This window comes from Tachyglossus aculeatus, chromosome 1 (genome assembly GCF_015852505.1).
Source record: "Tachyglossus aculeatus isolate mTacAcu1 chromosome 1, mTacAcu1.pri, whole genome shotgun sequence".
Lineage (NCBI taxonomy): Eukaryota > Metazoa > Chordata > Mammalia > Monotremata > Tachyglossidae > Tachyglossus > Tachyglossus aculeatus.
Window position 1 is genome coordinate 93,773,816 of NC_052066.1, and position 19,928 is coordinate 93,793,743.

Here is a 19,928-nt window from a genome sequence, read left to right on the forward strand (position 1 = left end):
GGCAGGGATCCTAACTAATAATAATAATAATGATGATGATGTCATTTATTAAGCGTTTACTATGTGCAAAGCACTGCTCTAAGTGCTGGAGAGGTTACAAGGTGATCAGGTTGCCCCACGGGGGGCTCACAGTCTTAATCCCCATTATTCAGATTAGGTAACTGAGACCTAGAGAAGTTAAGTGACTTGTCCAAAGTCACACAGCTGACAATTGGCAGAGCCGGGATTTGAACCCATGACCTCTGACTCCAAAGCCCGTGCTCTTTTCCACTGAGCTACGCTGCTTCTCTTACCAACGCTACTGGACTCTACTCTCCCAAGCACTTAGTACAATGCTCTGCACACAGTAAGCGCTCAATAAATACGATTGAATGACAAAGTGTTTAGTACAGTACTCTGCACACACTAAGCACTCAATACATGCCATTGATTGATTGACTGATGGAGCCTGAAGGATCTTTTTAAGTCCTGCACTGCTCCAGAGGGGCCGAATGTTCTTTAAATTGTGGCCATGTTTACACTGACCTTGCAGGCTCCAAGAGCTACAGCTCTATTGGGAGCCGCACATCGGAAACCCATGTCTAGAATCCCCTCTAGACTGTCAATTGCCTGAGAACAAAGATCATGCCTATCAACTCTATGGTACTGCACTCTCCCAAGCACTTAATACAGTGTTCTGCACACAGTAAGTACTCCATAAATACGATCAATAGATTGGAGTACTGTTGCTCATCAATTTTTCCAAAACATGCCCCTCTCTCCCTTAACCTTCCCTGATTTAATCTCTCTACCTTCCAGGCCTGCCACTTCAACCAACCTGGAATGTATTATTAATACAGACAATACATTATTCATTCATCATACCAAAAAGAAATGAGTAAATATCTCAGCTACAATTGAGAGGTGGGATGGGGAAGAAAAAGAGTGAGAGATGCCTCTAGATTTAGAGAGATAGAGAGGACAGAGGGAGAGAGAACACTTAATTGTACTTGGCTTAAAAACTGGCAGTTTTATGACAGAGCTGAAATGAGAAGGGGTGGGTGGAGTTCAATAACTCTTCAGAAATATTTGAAGGGTGATTGGAAGGAGTATCCTGACCAGCGAATTTTCTTCTCAAGAGAGAATAAATAGGGCAAGAGAAAATTGGTGTGCATTAGAAAATGCAAGATTTAGGTTACATTTAAGAAAGAACCATAATCCCATCTCTCATGCTGCCAACCCTTGCCCACATCCCCTGAGAGACCACTGCTCCCCTCAGCTTCAAAACCCTGCTTAAATCACATCTTCTTCAAGAGGCTTTCCCTTGCTAAGCCCTCATTTCCCTCCCTTCTGTGTCCCCTATTCCCTCACTCATCCTTCAAGCACTTTATATTCACTCCACCTTCAGGGCCCCAGTATGTAGGGTTACATCCTCACACTCTACCATTTCCCCTTTCTGTAATTTCTTTTCCCAGTGGAGACTGTAAGCTCCTTGTGGGCAGGAATCTCCTGTCTACCCATTCTATTGCATTCTCCCAAGTGCTTAGTATAGTGTTTTGCACAAAGTAAGTGCTCAATAAATACTACTGACTACTGATTGGATAATGAGCAGAACCACTAAGTCTTGGAATAAGCCACTGTGGAGGCTGTTGAATTTCCAGCTCTGGAGATCTTTACAATCCATAAAACCACCAGCCATCATGGATGGTTTGGTAGCTGTTCTGTCAGGAGGCAGATCTAGCTTAAGTGACATCTTGTAATCTTTAGAATTTCAAGAATAGAAAGTTAAAGTTGCAAAATAAGATAAAATGGCCATGGTATAAATCCACTGAAATTAATCTTTCTAATGAAAAAGTAAAACAGCAAATGCATTCTAAGGTCGCATTCCTGGGATTATATTTTTGGTCTAATATTTGATGAAGATCCATATGTAAACTAAGCATATCTGGATTTCAAATGCTTTCCACTGTACAGCTGGCTCAGCTTTCCAGGACAAGGCTAATTTATATCCCTCTTGAATGATCTTAGAAGGAAATTGCATGCAGTTGAAAGCCATAAAGTTTTGTTATCCTTTCTGAATCAGTGAGTTATGGAACCCAGTATATACCTTTTATCATTGTTCTTTATTGGGTGTGCTTTAAAAAAAAACTTCCAGGAGTTCTGTGGCTCAGGAAACTAACTTAAATGTCACTGACAAAGACATTATTAATAAATTCAAGTCTCCCCACTCCTCAAAAAAACTCCAATGGTTGCTTATCCATTCCCGAGTCAATCAATCAATAGTATTTATTCAGCACTTACTGTGTAAAGAATATTAAAGGGTGAGTATAGAGGATCTCTGTCAACAAGGAGTTTACTGATTGCTGCCTCTTATTTTGTGATTTCCTACCACAATCTGTCCCACACACTTTCATTAATTCAATTGTATTTATGGAACACTTACTGTGTGTAAAGCACTATACAAAGCTCTTGGGAGAGGCCAATACAACAGACAGATACAGTACAGGCCCACAATTCATTCATTCATTCAATCATATTTATTGAGTGCTTACTGTGTGCAGAGCACTGTACTAAGCACTTGGGAAGTACAAGTTGGCAACATATAGAGCCGGTCCCTACCCAACAGAGGGCTCATAGTCTAGAAAGCACACTTCACTCCTCTGGCTCCAACCTACTCCCTGTACAACCCTCTCACCCATCTCACTGTTGACCACTTGCCCATGTCCTCCCTGTCCTGGAAATCTCTTCCCCCTCTTATAAGACAGATTATCATTCTACCCACCTTCAAAGCCTTGTTAAAATCAAATTTCCTCCAAGAGGCCTTCCCCGCAAACCCTCCTTTCCCCTACTCCCTCTCCCTTCTACATTATCTGTGCAATAGAGTTGTACTCTCTAAACAATGGGTATTCACCCTGCCCTCAGCCCCAAAGCACTTAAATACACAACTCTAATTCATTCAATTTTAATGTCTATCTCCCTGTTATACTGTAAGCTCCTTGTGGATAGGGAATGTGTCTTAGCAACTTTGGGTGTTTTTTTTTTACTTTTTTGGGGGTTTTCTTTTATGGCTTATTATGTGCCAGGCACTGTACTGAACACTGCAATAGATATGAGTTAATCAGATCGGACAGAGTTCCTGACGAACATAGGGCTTCCAATCTTAATCCCTGTTTTACAGATGAGGGAACTGAAGTCCAGAGAAGTGAAGCGACTTTCCAAGGCCCCACAGCAGACAAGGGGTGGAGCCGGAACAGTGGAACAGTGCTTTGCACATAGTAGGTGCTTAATAAATGCCTTCAAAAAAACAAAAAAAAAAAACACAGGTCCTTCTGACTCCCGGGCCTGTGCTCTATCCAAAAGGCCACGCTGCTATGGTGTATTGTACTCTCCTAAGTGCTTAGTACAGTGTTTTGTATATAGTAAGTGGTCAATAAATATCACTGATTGATGATGACACATTGCTACTCTCCCCTGCTTAAAACCCTATTGAAATTGTATCTCCCCTAGAATGCCTTCCCTGCATGGCATAGTGGATAGAGCACAGGCCTGAGAATCAGAAGGTCATGGGTTCTAATCCTGGCTTCACCACGTGTCTGCTGCGTGACCTTAGGCAAGTCACTTTATTTCTCTGGGCTCAGTTACCTCATCTGTAAAATGAGGATTTATTCATTCATTCAATCATATTTATTGAGCGCTTACTGTGTGCAGAGCACTGTACTAAGCGCTTGGGAAGTACAAGTTGGCAACATATCATCATCATCATCAATCGTATTTATTGAGCGCTTACTGTGTGCAGAGCACTGTACTAAGCGCTTGGGAAGTACAAGTTGGCAACACATAGATACAGTCCCTACCCAACAGTGGGCTCACAGAGTATTGAAACTGTGAGCCCCACATGGGACAGGGACTGTGTTCAACCCAATTTGCTTGTATCCACCCAAGCGCTTGGTACAGTGCTTGGCACATAGTAAGTGCTTAACAAACACCACAATTAATCTCCCCCAACTATTCTCCCTCAACCTCTGCTTAACCTGTACACTTGGGTTTCTACCCCTAAAGTACTTCGATACTCACTCTTCTCCCACCACATCTATGTTCATATCCTCATACTCTACAGGTTCCTCTACCTGCAATTTATTTTAATGTTTATCTCCCCCTCTAGAATGTAAGCTCCTTCCTTCATTCATTCATTCATTCATTCAATCATATTTTTTGAGCACATACTGTGTGCAGAGCACTGTACTAAGCACTTGGGAAATTACAATGCAGCAATAGATAGAATCCCTGCCCACAATGAGCTCACAGTCTAGAGTGGGGGAGACAGACATCAATACAAATAAATAGACATAAATATTTATAAATAAGTGCTGTGGAGCAGGGAGGTGGGGGGGAAGAGAAAAGGGAACAAGTCAGGGTGACACAGAAGAGAGTGGGAGATGAGAAAAATTGGGCTTAGTCTGAGAAGGCCTCTTGGAGGAGATGTGCCTTCAGTAAGGCTTTGAAGAGGGAGAGAGTAATTGTCTGGCAGATTTGAGGAGGGAGGATGTTCCAGGCCACAGATAGGACATGGGCCAGGGGTCAGCAGGAGACAAGTGAGCTCGAATCACAGCAAAAAGGTTAGCACCAGAGTAGTGAAGTGTGTGGGCTGGGTTGTAGAAGTAGAGAAGTGAGGTGAGGTAGAAGGCGGCGAGGTGATAGAGTGCTTTAAAGCCAAATGTGAGGAGTTTTTGTTTGATAAGGAGGTGGACAGGTAAAAACTGGATGTTTTTGAGGAAGGGGTTGAAATGTCCTGAAAGTTTCCGTACAAAGATAATACAATTTGCAGAGTGAAGTATGGACTGGAGTTGGGAGAGGCAGGAGATTGAGAGGTCAGAAAGGAAGCTGATGCAGTAATCTAAGCAGACTAGAATGACTGATTGTATTAATGTTGTAGCAGTTTGGATGGAGAGGGAAGGGTGGATTTTAGCAAATTTGTAAAGGTAAGACCGACATGATCTGGTGATGGATTGGATATGTGGGTGTAATGAGAGAGCAGAGTCAAGGATGATGCCAGGTTTTCAGGCTTGTGAGATGGGAAGGATGCTAATATAATAATAACAATAATTATGGTATGTGTTAAGTGCTTACTATGTGCCAGGCACTGTACTAAGCACAGGGGTGGTTACAAGAAAATTTGGTTGGACACAGTTCCTCTCTCAAATGGGGCTCACAGTCTCAATCCCCATTTTACAGATGAGGTAACTGAGGCCCAGAGAAGTAAAGTGACTTGTCCAAGGTCATACAGCAGACACATGGTGGAGCCAGGATTAGAACCCATGAACTTCTGACTCCAGGCCAGGACTCTATCCACAATGCCATACTGCTTCATCATCATCAATCGTATTTATTGAGCGCTTACTATGCTCCTCATGGTAATGCCGACTACAGTGACATGAAAGTCCGGGAGGGGACGGGGTTTGGATGGGGAGATAAGGAGCTCTGTTTTGGACATGTTAAGTTTGTGGTGATGGGAGTACATCCAAGTAGACATTTATTGAAGGCAGGAGGAGATGTGAGCCTGGAGAGTGGGAGAGAGAACAGGGGAGGAGAGTAGATTTGGGTATCACCCACATAGAGACGGTAGTTGAAGCCTATGGAGCAAATGAGTTGTCCAAGGGAATCCCTTCTTGTTTCAGGGATCATGTATACCATCTCAATTTTACTCCAATCAATTAATTGTATATATTTATTCATTTTTATGGCATTAGTTAAGTGCTTCATTCATTCATTCAATCATATTTATTGAGCGCTTACTGTTTGCAGAGTATTGTACTAAGCACTTGGGAAGTACAAGTTGGCAACATATAGAGATGGTCCCTACCCAACAACGGGCTCACAGTCTAGAAGGGGGAGACAGACAACAAAACAAAACATGTGAACAGGTGTCAAGTCATCAGAATAAATAGAAGTAAAACTAGATCAATCAATCAATCATATTTATTGAGCACTTACTGTGTGCAGAGCACTGTACTAAGCGCTTGGGAAGTACAAGTTGGCAATATATAAAGACGGTCCCTACCCAACAGTGGGCTCACAGTCTAGAAGGGGGAGACAGAGAACAAAACCAAACATATTACAAAATAAAATAAATAGAATAGATATGTACAAGTAAAATAAATAAATAGAGTAATGAATATGTACAAACATATATATATATACACATATACAGGTGCTGTGGGGAAAGGAAGGAGGTAAGACGGCGGGATGGAGAGGGGGAGGAGGGGAAGAGGAAGGAGGGGGCCAGACTGGGAAGGCCTCCTGGAGGAGGTGAGCTCTCAGTAGGGCCTTGAAGGGAGGAAGAGAGTTAGCTTGGTGGATGTGGGGAGGGAGGGCATTCCAGGCCAGGGGGATGATGTGGGCCAGGGGTTGACGGTGAGACAGGCGAGAACAAGGCATGGTGAGGAGATTAGCGGCGGAGGAGCGGAGGGTGCGGACTGGGCTGTTGAAGGAGAGAAGGGAGGTGAGGTAGGAGGGGGAGAGGTGATGGAGACCCTTGAAGCCCAGGGTGAGGAGTTTCTGCCTGATGCGTAGGTTGATTGGTAGCCACTGGAGATTTTTGAGGAGGGGAGTAACATGCCCAGAGCGTTTTGGGACAAAGACAATCCGGGCAGCGGCGTGAAGTATGGATTGAAGTGGGGAGAGACAAGAGGATGGGAGATCGGAGAGGAGGCTGATATAGTAGTCCAGATGGGATAGAATGAGAGCTTGAACGAGCAGGGTAGCGGTTTGGATGGAGAGGAAAGGGCGGATCTTGGCAATGTTGCGGAGCTGAGACCGGCAGGTTTTGGTGATGGCTTGGATGTGAGGGGTGAACAAGAGAGCGGAGTTGAGGATGACACCAAGGTTTCAGGCTTGTGAGACGGGTAGGATGGTAGTGCCGTCAACAGCGATGGGAAAGTCAGGGAGAGGGCAGGGTTTGGGAGGGAAGACAAGGAGTTCAGTCTTGGACATGTTGAGTTTTAGGTGGTGGGCAGACATCCAGATGGAGATGTTCTGAAGGCAGGAGGAGATGCGAGCCTGGAGGGATGGGGAGAGAGCAGGAGCAGAGATGTAGATTTGGGTGTCATCAGCGTAGAGGTGATAATTGAAGCCGTGGGAGCAAATGAGGTCACCAAGGAAGTGAGTGTAGATCGAGAACAGAAGGGGACCAAGAACTGAACCTTGAGGAACCCCCACAGTAAGGGGATGGGAGGGGGAGAATGAGCCTGCAAAAGAGACTGAGAATGAATGACTGGAGAGATAAGAGGAGAACCAGGAGAGGACAGAGTCTGTGAAGCCAAGGTTGGATAGCATATCATTAACAAAATAAATAGGATAGTAAATATGTACAAGTAAAATAAAAAGAGTAACAAATATGTACAAACATGTATACAGGTGTTGTGGGGAGGGGAAGGAGGTAGGGCAGGGGGGATGGGGAGGGGGGGAGGAGAGAGGGGGCTCAGTCTGGGAAGGCCTCAATCAATCAATCAATCAATCGCATTTATTGAGCGCTTACTATGTGCAGAGCACTGTACTAAGCGCTTGGGAAGTACAAATTGGCAACACATAGAGACAGTCCCTACCCAACAGTGGGCTCACAGACTGAAAGGGGGAGACAGAGAACAGAACCAAACATACCAACAAAATAAAATAAATAAGATAGAAATGTACAAGTAAAATAAATAAATAAATAAATGTATAGAGTAATAAATATGTACAACCATATATACATATATACAGGTGCTGTGGGGAAGGGAAGGAGGTAAGACAGGGGGGATGGAGAGGGGGACGAGGGGGAGAGGAAAGAAGGGGCTCAGTCTGGGAAGGCCTCCTGGAGGAGGTGAGCTCTCAGCAGGGCATTGAAGGGAGGAAGAGAGCTAGCTTGGCGGATGGGCAGAGGGAGGGCATTCCAGGCCCGGGGGATGACGTGGGCCGGGGGTCGATGGCGGGACAGGCGAGAACGAGGTACAGTGAGGAGATTAGCGGTGGAGGAGCGGAGGGTGCGGGCTGGGCAGTAGAAGGAGAGAAGGGAGGTGAGGTAGGAGGGGGCGAGGTGATGGACAGCCTTGAAGCCCAGGGTAAGGAGTTTCTGCCTGATGTGCAGATTGATCGGTAGCCACTGGAGGTTTTTGAGGAAGGGAGTAATATGCCCAGAGCGTTTCTGGACAAAGATAATCCGGGCAGCAGCATGAAGTATGGATTGAAGTGGAGAGAGACACGAGGATGGGAGATCAGAGAGAAGGCTGGTGCAGTAGTCCAGACGGGATAGGATGAGAGCTTGAATGAGCAGGGTAGCGGTTTGGATGGAGAGGAAAGGGCGGATCTTGGCAATGTTGCGGAGCTGAGACCGGCAGGTTTTGGTGACGGCTTGGATGTGAGGGGTGAATGAGAGAGCGGAGTCGAGGATGACACCAAGGTTGCGGGCTTGTGAGACGGGAAGGATGGTAGTGCCGTCAACAGAGATGGGAAAGTCAGGGAGAGGACAAGGTTTGGGAGGGAAGACAAGGAGCTCAGTCTTCGACATGTTGAGCTTTAGGTGGCGGGCTGACATCCAGATGGAGATGTCCTGAAGGCAGGAGGAGATGCGAGCCTGGAGGGAGGGGGAGAGAGCAGGGGCAGAGATGTAGATCTGGGTGTCATCAGCGTAGAGATGATAGTTGAAGCCGTGGGAGCGAATGAGGTCACCAAGGGAGTGAGTGTAGATTGAGAACAGAAGGGGACCAAGCACTGAACCTTGGGGAACCCCCACAGTAAGAGGATGGGAGGGGGAGGAGGAGCCTGCAAAAGAGACTGAGAAAGAACGACCGGAGAGATAAGAGGAGAACCAGGAGAGGACGGAGTCTGTGAAGCCAAGGTCAGATAGCGTGTTGAGGAGAAGGGTGTGGTCCACAGTGTCAAAGGCAGCTGAGAGGTCGAGGAGGATTAGGATAGAGTAGGAGCCGTTGGATTTGGCAAGCAGGAGGTCTTTGGTGACCTTTGAGAGTGCAGTTTCCGTGGAATGAAGGGGACGGAAGCCAGACTGGAGGGGGTCGAGGAGAGAGTTGTTGTTGAGGAATTCTAGGCAGCGCGTGTAGACAACTCGTTCAAGGAGTTTGGAAAGGAATGGTAGGAGGGATATGGGACGATAACTAGAAGGTGAGGTGGGGTCAAGAGAGGGTTTTTTTAGGATGGGAGAGTCATGGGCATGTTTGAAGGTAGAGGGGAAGGAACCAGTGGAGAGTGAGTGGTTGAAGATGGAAGTTAAGGAGGGGAGAAGGGATGGAGCGAGAGATTTCATAATATGAGAGGGAATGGGGTCAGAAGCACAGGTGGCCGGAGTAGCACTTGAGAGGAGGGAGGACAGTTCCTCTGAGGATACCGCTGGGAAGCATGGGAGAGTAGCAGAGAGTGTTGAGAGCCGGGGGGTTGGAGAAAGGGGGGAAGAGACTTTGGGGAGGTCGGACCTGATGGATTTAGTTTTGTTAATGAAGTAGGAGGCCAGATCGTTGGGGGTGAGGGAAGGAGGAGGGGGAGGAACCGGGGGCCTGAGAAGGGAGTTGAATGTACGGAAGAGCTGGCGGGGGTGATGGGCATGGGTGTCAATAAGGGAGGAGAAATAGTTTTGTCTGGCAGAAGAGAGGGCTGAGTTAAGGCAGGAAAGGATAAACTTGAAGTGAACGAGGTTGGCACGGTGTTTAGACTTTCGCCAGCAGCGTTCGGCAGCTCGAGCATAAGAGCGAAGGAGGCGGACAGTGGCAGTGATCCAGGGCTGTGGGTTAGTGGTGCGAGAGCGGCGAAGGGAGAGGGGAGCGAGCGAGTCTAGCTGAGTAGAAAGGGTAGAGTTGAGAGCAGTAATCTGATCATCAATACTGGGTAGAGAGGAGAGGGCGGCGAGGTGGGGTGTGAGGCGCTCTGAAAGATGGGTGGGGTCCAGAGAGCGGAGATCTCTGTGAGGGAGTAATACGGATTTACAGGGGAAAGGAGTGTGAGTGAGGAGGCAGGTGAGAAGATTATGATCAGAGAGAGGGATTACAGAGTTGGTGAGGGTGGACACAGTGCAGCGGTAGGAGATGATGAGGTCGAGGGTATGACCAAGTTGGTGAGTGGGTGAGGTGGGGTGGAGGAAGAGGTTGGCAGTGTCAAGGAGAGATAGAAGGCGGGCGGCAGAGGAGTCGTTAGGGATATCCATATGGATATTGAAGTCTCCGAGGATCAGAGTGGGCATGGAGAAGGAGAGAAGGAAGGTGAGGAAGGGGTCAAAGTCGTTAAAGAAGTTAACGACTGGAGGAGGTGAGTTCTCAGTAGGGCTTTGAAGGGAGGAAGAGAGCTGGCTTGGCGGATGTGCGGAGGGAAGGCATTCCAGGCCAGGGGGAGAACGTGGGCCAGGGGTCGATGGTGGGACAGGTGAGAACGAGGCACAGTGAGGAGGTTAGCGGCAGAGCAGCAGAGGGTGCGGGTTGGACTGTAGATGGAAAGAAGGGAGGTGAGGTAGGAGGGGGTGAGGTGATCGACTGCCTTGAAGCCAAGAGTGAGGAGTTTTTGCCTCACTATAGTATAGTAAGTGCTTACTATATCTGAGGCACTGTAATAAGTACTGGGGTAGATAGAAGCTAATAAGGTTGGACACAGTCCATGTCCCACATAGGGCTCACAGTCTTAATCCCCATTTTACAGATGAGGTACCTGAGGCACAGAAAAATTAAGTGACTCGCCCAAGGTCACATGGCCGAGAGTTGACAGCACTGGGATTTGAAACCAGGTCCAGCTGACTTCCAGGCCCATGCCCTATCCACTAGGCCATGCTGCTTCTCATAATTTATTATGCTTATAGTTATTGTGCACTTAGCATGTACTAAGCACTTGAGAGACTACAATATAACAGAATTGGTAGACATGATCCCTGCCCACAAGGAGCTTATAATCTAGACCGGGTGACAGATAAAATAAATTACGGATCTCTGTGTAAGTACTTCAGGGCTGAGGGTGGGGAGAATAAAGGTCACAAATCCAAGTGCAAGGACAATGCCGAAGGGAGAGGGAGTAGAATTTAGTACAGTGCTCTGCACATGGTAAGCACTCAAGAAATTCCATTCACTGATAGATGAAATGATGTTTCTCATGTAATCCTGAAAATGACACAGACTGCATCGGTATTTCATTTCATAAAACTAATTTCCCAACTAAACAGTAAACTTACCTGGCTATAATGAACAACATTTACCTGAGATGGGGTTCTATTGGGCCCAGTGACCTAGCTCTACGATGGATAAACACTGTAGTCTTTGAAAATAGTTTTGGTTTTTTTTCAGCCCCATTTTTTCAGGTATCCTTCAAAAATACCAGGGTCTGTTTCCATATGATGACTTGAATTAAGTTAGAAAAGCCTGTCCACAGCGTGATGGGTTAAATATCTAAATAGCTGTTAATTATTCAAACAATACATAATATGAAAATTTCTTTTCTTCCCTCTCTTTTCTCCCCCTCTGTAAGAAGGATGGGTGTGATTAGCTTCATTTCCAATTAGCATTATGGCCTGGTAGAAGCAACGTGGTGTAGTTGGAAAGAGCCACGGGCCTGGGAGTCAAGAGGACCAGGGTTCTAATCTCTACTTTAACACTTATCTGCTGTGTGACCTTGGGCAAATCATTTAACTTCTCTGCGCCTAGTTACCTCGTGAGTAAAATGGGAATTAAGACTATGAGCCCTATGTGGCACAGGGATTGTGTCTAACCTGACTGTCTTATAACTAACCCAGAGCTTAGTACAGAACCTGGTACAGAATAAGCACTTAACAAATACCATAAAAAATAGGGGAAATAAAGTAAGGCTGCAGAGGGCAGAGGTTTTATTTGCTGCCACCAATATGGGATTGCTCGACATCATTGTTACCCTTTGGGCTGCAGGAGTTGGGGGAAGGATCCAGAAAGCTTTCCCTGCACTTGCACCATGGGGTGTGGGGGTGTGGGGAAGGGCACAAAACAAAGACTCATCTGACTGATAGGTGGGGGGGGGGGGCGGTGAGTCAGTGCCATGTTAGGTCAGAGTTCAACCTCTTCACCTTGGGGTTAGTAGAATTGATGATACGATCTCCTAAGGCGACCACACTCCTAATATGATGATGATGGTATTCGTTAAGCACTTACTGTGTGCCAAGCACTGTTCTAAGCACTGGGGTAGATAGAAGGTAGTCACATTGGACACAGTCCATATCCCACATGGGGCACATAGCATTAATCCCCAGTTGACAGATGAGGTAACTGAGGCACAGAGAAGTGAAGTGACTTGCCCAGGGTCACACAGCCAACTAATGGCTGGAGCTGGAATTAGAACCCATGTCCTTCTGACTCCTAGGCCTGTGATCAATCTCCCATGCCACATGCAAATGACACCGGTGTCATCTCTCTGAACTGTCATAGTCATTCCATCGTACTTATTGAGTGCTTACTGTGTGCAGAGTACTGTATTAAGTACTTCAAAGAGTTTAATAGAATAAACAGACACATTCCTCACTCACAATGAGCTAATATACGATGATGAATAGGAACATATCTGCTGCTGTTAAAAGAATTCCAGGTGTGATCTAAATGTAAAAGTATCCTTCCCTTTCATAACATAATGGCTGCTGTGACATAATTTGGGGGTATTCTTCAAACTGCTATTAATTTTCACGAAGGGCCATGTTGGCAATGTTTGACAAAGCCTCTGCAAATTAATCCTAAACAATATTTTAGATACTGAGGCCGATTTTAATCATTAAACTTGTAGTAAAATTTGATTTTCAAAGTTTTAATTGCTATTTCATGATTTGGGGATTCAACAATCACTCAGAATTCAAGGTAGCTTTAAAGAATTGAAGAATCCAAGAATAAATGACATTGAATTGTCCTGGAAAAAAAAACCAGAATAATTCAGGTCATGTTAAATCAAGTCATAAAATCAGTAGCATAAAAAATGTGTTACTGCCTTTTTTATTTTTTAATGGTATTTGTTAAGTATTCACCATGTATCAGACACTGTACTTAGCGCTGGACATTAGAACATCTTTCTAGACATAGGCTTCAATCAATTATATTTATCGAGCGCTTTCTGTGTGCAGAGAACTGTACTAAATGGATGGGAGAATACAACACAACAGAGTTCATTCATTCATTCATTCATTCAATCATATTTAGTGAGCACTCACCATGTGAAAAGCAGTATACTAAGCTCATGGGAGAGTACAGTTTAACAAGAAAGAGACAGTAATAGCAAACAGCCAGAGTTGGTCGACACACTCCCTGCCAACAACAAAATTACAGTGTAAAGAATGACCTTCTCCATCAAACCACCAATAAATATTTCAATGTCTCCATCACAGGATTTTGAAGAGAAGCAGTGTGGCTCAGTAGAAAGAGCTCAAACTGGGAGCCAGAGGTCATGAGTTCTAATCTCGGCTTCACCACTCGTCAGCTGTGTGACCTTGGGTAAGTCACTTAACTTCTCTGGGCCTCAGTTCCCTCATCTGTAAAATGGGGATGAAGACTGTGAGCCCCACGTGGGATAACCTGATCACCCTGTATCCCCCCTAGCACTTAATAACAGTGCTTTGCACATAGCAAGTGCTTAACAAATACCAACATTATTATTATTATATGAGCCCTTGCTACATGTGGCTTTGAAACAAAAAAGAAGCATGTGCTCATATCAGCACTGATGATACCAGCTTAACTTCATTAATAACCTAAGCAATTATGCTCAAACACTCTAGCAGCTAAAACCATTTCCTGAACTCATTCCTCCACTTCCCACTTCTAGAAGCTCAGTAAACGCAACAGACAAAAAAGCCAGGTGTCCTCTTTTGATCTTTCCATGTCTCTGTTCCTTGATCCACAATAAATGTCTGCTTATTTCCCTTTCTCTGTCTTGTTTTTCATGTGCCGTCCAAGGGCTTGACCTCCACCTGTTTCAAGTTTTGCCTGCACCTGCTTTATGCTCTCATCAATGTAAATGAATGACGAACATGTAGAATAACAATTTGAAAGGATGGGAAAGGGAAAGATAAAAGTAACCAAAAGAGTGGTTTGCAGAAGTAAGAGGCAAGTGGCAGATACTTGGCAAGATGGAGAATTATTTTTCCATTCAGAAGCATGAGATTTTAGTGTGTGTGTGTGTGGTTGGGGGGGGGTATTAAAATCCAGGCTGATCTGATTTGGAATTGGTACCCTGCATTGTTAAGCATTTAATCTTGGACTCTGTCCAACCTGCTTAGCTTGAATCTACCCCAACACTTAGTACAGTGCCTGGCACCTAGGAATTGATTAACAAATACCATTAAAAATAATTAATCTTGTAGTAGTAACAGTATTTATTAAGCACTTACTCTGTGCAGAGCACTGTACTAAGCACCAGGAGAGAATATACAGGTGGTGATTGAACACGCTACCTTTCCCTCAATCAGGGGAAGAACACTGTTCTCCGTCCCGATCACATCAGCTCGTGAGTTGGGTTGAGCTAGACCCTCTGAAAAGGGATTTTCAGGTGGACTGAGAAGCAGCGTGGACTAGTGGAAAGAGCATGAGCCTGGGACTCAGAGGATCTGAGTTCTAATTCCAGCTCTGCCACTTGTCTGCTGTGTGACCTTGAGGAAGGCACTTAACTTTTCTGTGCCACAGTTTCCTCATCTGTAAAATGGGGATTAAGACTCTGAGCCCCATGAGGGATAGGGACTGTGTCCAACCTAATTATCTTGTATCTACCCCTGTGCTTAGAACAGTGCCTGGCATAAAGTAAGCACTTAACAAATACCATTGTTATTGGAAGTTATGTGATACCCTTGCCCATTTGCCCGGTTGGGAGCCAGGATCAGATTGAGGTAGTGTCAGGTGGGGAGTTTAGTGCTGTAAGCTCATTGTAGGAAGGGAAAATGTGGGCTATGTTGTATCATACTTTCCCAAGCACTTAGTACAGTGCTTGTTGTGGGCAGGAACTGTCTCTCTTTATTGCTGTATTGTATTTTCCCAAGCACTTAGTACAGTGGTCTGCACACAGTAAGTGCTCAATAAATATGAGCAAACAAATAAATGATTGCTCTGCACATAATAAGTGCTCAATAAATACCAATGATTGATTTATTGATTCCCAAGAGGCACAGAATTTGGTGGCCCCTTCAAACAGCCCATGGAGACCCCTCCCAGGACAGGGATCCGAAGAACATCTAAGTTGATCAGGACAGAGTAGTTACATCCACCCCACACGAAGTTCTACCAAGCACACACCCAACGCATTTCACATTAGTCACACTTCTGAAAGGCAACTATCAAGTTTTTGATAGAAATGATGACTGCAACTGGAGGTTCTGCTCAGATAAATTTCTCAGAATGCCAACAGTTGCTGCAATAATTTTCACGTCAACAATTGTTGATAACCCTGAGTTTTCTCTTAGACATTAATCTTCTAGTTTGTATGTGCTAGTGTGTATGTGATGCAATGTTTCTACCACTTCCCTTAAATGAAAGTCCTCTAAACTGTAAGCTCACTCTGGGCAGTAAACATGTCAGTTGTACTTTCCTCCCCCTGAGTGCTTAGTAAAGTGCTGTGTACACAGTAAGCACTCAATAAATACCATCGACTTAATGACTGATTGATGAAATAAGAATTTGCTGATAAGATCACAGTGTCATTGTTGCACCTTGCTTTAAACCAGGTGCCAAATTTCAGAACACTTCTACTTGCTGCTGGAGTCCCTGACACAGTTCCTGTAACCATTTCTCTGGACACTAGACTTTGAATGCTGAAGGGAAAAATTGTTGGCTGAAAAAATACCCGTTGCAGCCAGAACTAAAGTGCTTCTTCACTACACTCTATGATGAAAGGAAATTCCCATTCTCCAGAATTCTTAAGCTACCTTTCATTTGGATAATTTAGCATTTGAACTAGTGATTTGCAGTTGTACCATCCATTTAATAAATATACATGGCCCAAGCTCTTCAAAAGGCAGGGACTGGTGAGAACTTTTATCCAGAATAGAATATTTACTACTGAGTGGAATCCTTGAGATGTAGAAGCATTGTAATGAAAATGCAAGCTGAGGCTTAGCTTGGGGTCCCAAATCAGGTGCTCATCTGTTGCTATCCTCCTCACTGTGCCTCCTGGTTCTCGCCTGTCCCGCTGTCAACCCCTGGCCCACGATCTACCTCTGGCCTGGGATGTCCTCCCTCCACACATCCGCCAAACTAGCTCTCTTCCTCCCGTCCAAGCCCTACTGAGAGCTCAAATCCTCCAGGCGGCCTTCCCAGACTGAGTCCCTCCTTTTCCTCTGCTCCTCTTCCCCTTCCCACCCCCCACTTCCTCCCTCTGCCCTTCCCCCTTCCCCTCTCCACAACACTTGTGTATATTTGTATATATTTATTACTCTATTTATTTTATTAATGATGTACATATATCTATCATTCTATTTATCTATTTTGATGGTATTGACACCTGTCTACTTGTTTCGTTTTGTTGTCTGTCTCCCCTTCTAGACTGTGAGCCTGTTGTTGGGTACGGACTGTCTCTATCTGTTGCCAAATTGTACTTTCCAAGCACTTAGTACAGTGCTCTGTACACAGTAACAATAATGATAATGATAATAATAATGGTATTTGTTCAGTGCTTACTATGTGTGAAGCACTGTTCCAAGCGCTGGGGGGGATAAAAGGTGATCAGGTTGTCCCACGGGGGGCTCACGCTCTTCATTCCCATTTTACAGATGAGGTAACTGAGGCCCAGAGAAGTTAAGTGACTTGCCCAAAGTCACACAGCTGACAAGTGGCAGAGCTGGGATTAGAACCCACGACCTCTGACTCCCAAGCCAGGGCCCTTTCCACTGAACCGCGCTGCTTCTGTGCTCAGTAAATACGATTAAATGAGTGAGGTGGCGGGGTAGTTTACTGGAGTTGTTGCTGAATGCTTTTCACAAAACTTCCCCAAGCTTCCTCTCTATGACACTCCAACAATTTTAGAAGCCAAATCTAAATTGGAAATCCTACGGCTAGTTAGCAGAAGAGTTCCCTCAGGCAGTAGTTTTCACTCAGACTCCCTGTCCAGTCAAGAGCTGGGACAAAATTTGCAACCTCACAGAAATAAAATCTTGTCATCAACCTGATATCTGACACACCCTTCTTGATTTCTTGCAACAAAAAGCAAAAATAGTAAAGCTTCCCCAGTCCCATCCCAACCTTGATTTGGAGAAATTGCAGATGTTATGAATTTTTTTCCTCAAATGTTGTTATACCCCTCATAGATGTGGCCATGGAACAATTTCTTCAATGTAATCAGGGGGTTGGGAGGGAGGAGAGGGAATGTTTGGGAAGAGAAAATATCTTTTGTTCCATTTTCAGCTTTCCTAACAGGCTCTGTGTTTTGGCTCTTTGCTTTCTCTAAGCTCTGAGCAATTGAGAAGCTACCTAAAGGCAGACACAACCCAGAGTAGCTCACATAGGCCCTAGTTCTTCAGGATTTTCCCAGAATTCCAGTGGGACAATCTCTGCTCTCTCATCACCAATTTTCAAGAAGAGTGTTGATAGGACTCCTACTAAATGGTATGTAAATAATAATAATATTGGCATTTATTAAGCACTTTGTGCAAGGCACTGTTCTAAGCGCTGGGGAGGTTACAAGTTGATCAGGTTGTCCCTCAGGGTGCTCACAGTCTTAATCCCCATTTTACAGATGAGGTAACTGAGGCCCAGAGAAGTTAAGTGACTTTCCCAAAGTCACACAGCTGACAAGTGGAGGAGCCGGGATTTGAACCCATGACCTCTGACTCCAAAGCCCATGCTCTTTCCACTGAGCCATGCTGCTTCTCTATGATGGTTCCAGTTATGATGATTCTCTATGATGTATGATTCCAGTTAGCTAGTTTTGGTATTTGTTAAGTGCTTACTATGTGGAAAACATTGTTTTAAGCACTACCTGTCCCTCCCTCACAGGGATCCAATCGAGGAGGGGCTAGACAGATAAAAATAAGGTAACAGTCAACTACAATCAATTAATCAATCAGTGATATTTATTGAGCATTTACTGTGTGCATAGCTCTGTACTAAATGCTTTGGAAAGGACAACACAGTTATGGTAGTGGAAAGAGCATGATTTTGGGGGTTAGAAGGTCATGGGTTCTAATCCCAGCCCCGCAACGTGTCTGCTATGTGACCTTGGGAAAGTCATTTCACATTTCACCTGTATATATGTATATATGTTTATACATATTTATTACTCTATTTTTCTTGTACATATTTATTCTATTTATTTTATTTTGTTAATATGTTTTGTTTTATTGTCTGTCTCCCCCTTCTAGACTGTGAGCCCACTGTTGGGTAGGGACCATCTATATGTTGCCAACATGTACTTCCCAAGCTCTTAGTACAGTGCTCTGCACACAGTAAGTGCTCAATAAATACGATTGAATGAATGAAGTTCACTTCTCTGTGCCTCCATTTCCTCATCTGTAAAATGAGGACTGGGACTGGTTCCAATCCTCTTTGCTTGTACCCACCTCAGTGCTTAGTACAGTGCCTGGAACATAGGAAGTGCCTAACAAATACCATGGTTATTATTATTATTATTAATCTGGGAAAGCTTATTGGAGCAGGTGGGATTTTTGGAGGAATTTCAAAATGGGGAGATCTACAGTCTACCTGATGTAGGGGAAGAAAACCTTACCAAACAGGGGAACAGGAGTAAGGGGAAGGTTGGAGGTGAGAGAGTCTAATAATAATAATAATTAATTATGATATTTGGTAAGTCTAGAGTTGGGTATAGATCTGGGATTGGCATGGGAGGGAAAAAAACAGCAAATGATTAATTCATTCATTTGTATTTAGTGAGAGCTTACTTTGTGCAGAGCACTATACTAAGTGCTTGGGAGAGTACACTATGACAATAAACAGAGACATTCCCTGCCCACAACAAGCTTAGAGGAAAGCAGAACAGAGGCTAAAAGTAAGGTGGAACCAGATGGTGGAGAGCTTTGAAGCTGATTGGGAGGAGTTTTGTTTGGTGCGAAGGAAGCTGATGGAGAGTTTTGAGTAAAGAGCCTACAACTCCCCTCCTAGAATGTAAGATCATTGTGGGCAGGGAATGTGACTGTTTATTGTTATATTGTACTCTCCCACATACTTTATACAGTGCTCTGCACATAACAATAATAATAATAATGATGGTATTTGTTAAGCGTTTACTATGTGCCAAGCACTATTCTAAGCGCTGGGGTAGATACAAGGTGATCAGGTTGTCCCACGTGAGGCTCACAGTCTTAATGCCCATTTTACAGATGAGGTAACTGAGGCCCAGAGAAGTTAAGTGGCTTGCCCAAAGTCACACAGTTGACAAGTGGTGGAGCTGGGATTAGAACTCACGACCTCCGTCTCCCAAACCCGGGCTCTTTCCACTGAGCCACACTTTGTTTCTCACATGAATCTAAGACTTTTTCCCATGAAATATGAAGCACAGTATGTTTCTACTATATGAAGCCACCTGAAAGCTCATTAATCAATCAATCATTCGATCAATGATATCACTGGGGACTTACTGTGTGAAGAGCACTGTTTAAAGGGAAAGCACAGTTATTGCCCTCAAAGAGCTTATAATGCTAAAGGATTATCAGAAAATTCTGGACATGTATCGGGATTTTGGGGCGATCAATACCTGTCTTGCAAAATAGCTAAGGAAATGTGAGGAAAGGGAAGACCAGGAGCTAAAGAAAAATCTTCTGGGGTTTCAGGACAGAGAGACTATATTATGCTGTCTCAAATTCCCCTCCTCCAATTCTCTCCTGGACCCCCTCCAGTCTGGCTTCTTCCCCCTTAGCTCCACTGAAACTGCCCTCTCAAAGGTCACCAATGATCTCCTTCTTGCCAATTCCGTTGGCTTCTTCTCCATCCTAATTCTCCTCGACCTCTCACAGTGTCAATGCCTTTGACACTGTGGATCACCCC

At 44.7% G+C, this 19,928-nt stretch overlaps 1 pseudogene; it reads right to left on the bottom strand.

The window, feature by feature from the left end:
- Nucleotides 1-19,928, bottom strand: part of LOC119927031 — a 62,336-nt pseudogene that overhangs the window by 37,809 nt on the left and 4,599 nt on the right.